At 36.1% G+C, this 3038-nt stretch overlaps 1 protein-coding gene across 1 annotated transcript in view; it reads right to left on the reverse strand.

Annotated features, from left to right (window-relative positions):
* Positions 1–3038, reverse strand: part of ehbp1 (EH domain binding protein 1) — a gene marked incomplete in the record, with an annotated part of 851057 nt that overhangs the window by 200762 nt on the left and 647257 nt on the right.

The raw sequence follows: 3038 nt of genomic DNA on the forward strand, positions 1-3038 counted from the left end.
TTCTATGTAAAGGGAGGAATAGTGAAGGTATAAACATTCATAGGTTATATATACACACACACACAAGTCACTAAAAGCATGCAGGCAGTCAGTTATTTTTTTCTATGTAAAGGGAGGAATAGTGAAGGTATAAACATTCATAGGTCAGCAGCACTTTGTTGAGTGATTTGAGGGCAACAGAGAGAATAAGTGTGTAATAAATCAGAGTTTAAACTACCAGTAACAGTTTAGACTATATGAATGTTTTTTAGTTAAAACTTGCACTGCGCTGAAAACATGCACATGCTATTAAGCCATAACAAAAATGCTACAGGAATGGTGAAATATATAAATATTAAATTTGTACTTTAGTAAAGGGTTAATCACCAGGAGAGAATGGAAACTGGGGTTGTGTGGAGTGGTTATGAGTAGTCATTATCTTCCCTGCAACAGACAGGTCAAAGAGAGTTCAATTTAGAGAACCATGGAAGAATCTCGTTTGTCTCTGTGATGGACAACCTGTCCAGCATGTACCTGTCTATAAAACAGTGACTACTGGAAATAAGACTCCAGCTGTCCGCAATCATGCACATAAAAGCAGGTAAAGAAATTGGAAGGATGAATTTCACTTTGTGTTTACACGTTGCACTTTCTTGTATTTTATTTATTGTAGTGTTTTATATTGATCTTATATTGATACTCTTATTTTTACTATGATTAGTATGCCTTTTTGATTGCACAATGCTTTTATGTATTTATATTTTATCTTTTATTGAAGCTGCCACAGAAATAATTTGTGTTACATAATGAAAAAGTTGGTCTTGATCCTAGAACACACAATGATGACAACACATAACACATTATTATTATTATTATTATTATTATTATTATTGAATGGGAGAAACTATGTTTTTAACTTTATTGAGAAGAGCTCTATGGATAACAAATTTCCAAAACTCAAACAACTCAAACTAAAATATTTTCTATTGGTTTTAGTGAATTCCACATCAGGCATTTTACATCTTAACTAACATAAAATTGTTGTTTTTTTTCCGTCGGACTTCTGTGTTTCCATTTGTAAATATGTGTGCTGTTGACTACTGACTGAGTCCTGATGCACATTGTCGTGGTTGGCTACCACGTCGTGTTCAACACAGCTGAGACGTCGCCCTCGGTATAAAAGATTTATTTGACAAAACATGGGTTACAGATATTCAGAGACAAACAATTACATTAATAAGATATATGCATATAAATGGAGCATTAAAGAACGAACCGTCTCGGTGTGCGCCTCCCGGAAATGCTCGGTGGGCGTGTGTCATTTCCGGCCTTTTATCACAGTTTGAGAAGGCTAGCTTTCTGACTGGTTTAGCTTCTGTTGCTAGGGTTACGACTCTAGCCCGCCCTCTCAAGGACGTTACTATCTACATTTCAGATAAGAAGTTCTGCCTCACTGAAATCGTTCGTTTTAGCTGTTTGTTTAACGTGATTATACCTTAGTGATACCAAATGATTTGAGTTAAAGTTGTTTATTTCTAGGAATAATTAATAACTACTAATTGTTATCTAACTCATGTTTGCGTGTTCTTATTTGATCCTTTTTATACTTTTGCTGTTGTAGCTTACTGTGACAATTAACTAAACCGATCCTGTATTCAACAATGATTAAATGTTAATGGTTATTATTAAGAGAGATCCTGAGGGATCTTATTTAGTCAAACTATATTGTCTAAATTAAATGAATGTGTTCTAGCTTTATTTATGTTAATCAGTCTGCTATCTGGCATGATTTGATTGCTTGTAATATATCAAATGTGAACTTGTAAAATTATCCTTAGCTAATATGAGATTATATTTAAAGGTCAACTAGTTAGAATTAGTAAACATTTTCTATAAATATAGTGCAACCCTGGAAGAAAGACACACACACTTTGTATAACATGACATTTGAATGCTTGACAGGAAATATAAAAAAGGTATAAAAATATGAAATCCAACAACATTCAAAGTGAATTACAGTTCCCTCTGTCAGATCTCACAACTGCAGATGATAAAAAGGCAACAGCAAAAACAAAGTTACTTTTTATGAAGATATAAGAGAATGTGCCAGATCACTCAGGTTAACAGCAGGAAAATGAAATGAGTCCTGACTCAGCTGATCAGTAGTGGGATGTTTTAACAACTGTAGTGAACACAGTAAGTACTTAAAAAGCGTTCAATACAAAAACAACTGGACTTTATTTTTAACAAAAGACGAAAACAAATAAAGTCCAGTTGTTTTTGTATTGAACACTTTTTGAATTCATCATGTCCTGGATGCTGAGAATCTTCACCAGCATAACACAGTAAGTAGAAACATTATTCATAACAGTGTTTCCCCTAGTTGACTTGCCTTGGCGTTCATATCTTCCATGATTTTTGTTAACGGTGGTGGTAGTGGGTTGTGGTAGTAGATTGGTGGTGGAGGAGACATGTCTGTGTTGCTTGCTGTTTGTACCAACAGTTTTTGAGCGGGTGGAGGGGGGAACGGTTGAGATGGCTCAGCATGAGGGAGACGGAATGCTACAGTCCCTCCATAGTCATAGCATTTTAGCTAGCACATCTGTATTACATGCCACTAGCTTAGCGCTACTTCAGTGGCGCAGTTGTCGACTGTGCGGGGAGTTCTGTAGGCAGGGCACTCAGTTCTGTTGACAGGGCGGGGCTCCCTACTTGTATAATGGTAGGGGAAACATTGCATATGCATAGATGCAGCATAAACATTGTCCGGCTGAGAAAAAGCAACAATCTAAACAACTGCCACACACAGAAGTGTAAAGGTGTATAATACTTAATATATCCTGATGCATGCTCAATAATCCAGGTAGAAAAATCCAAAAAAGTTCAATCTGGTCCTCTGGACATTCAAAAAAACCAAAAAACAAAACAAAGCAAAAAAATATAGAAACGTTTCGTCTCTCATCCAAGAGACTTCCTCAGTCTGAGGTGCTGTTTTCAGCTCAGTCTCTTAAATAGCACCTTCTCAGAGTGGATCAACCCGTTTGCTGCTGACAACCAAA

This window comes from Nematolebias whitei, chromosome 1 (genome assembly GCF_014905685.2).
Source record: "Nematolebias whitei isolate Nwh7 chromosome 1, NemWhi1, whole genome shotgun sequence".
Lineage (NCBI taxonomy): Eukaryota > Metazoa > Chordata > Actinopteri > Cyprinodontiformes > Rivulidae > Nematolebias > Nematolebias whitei.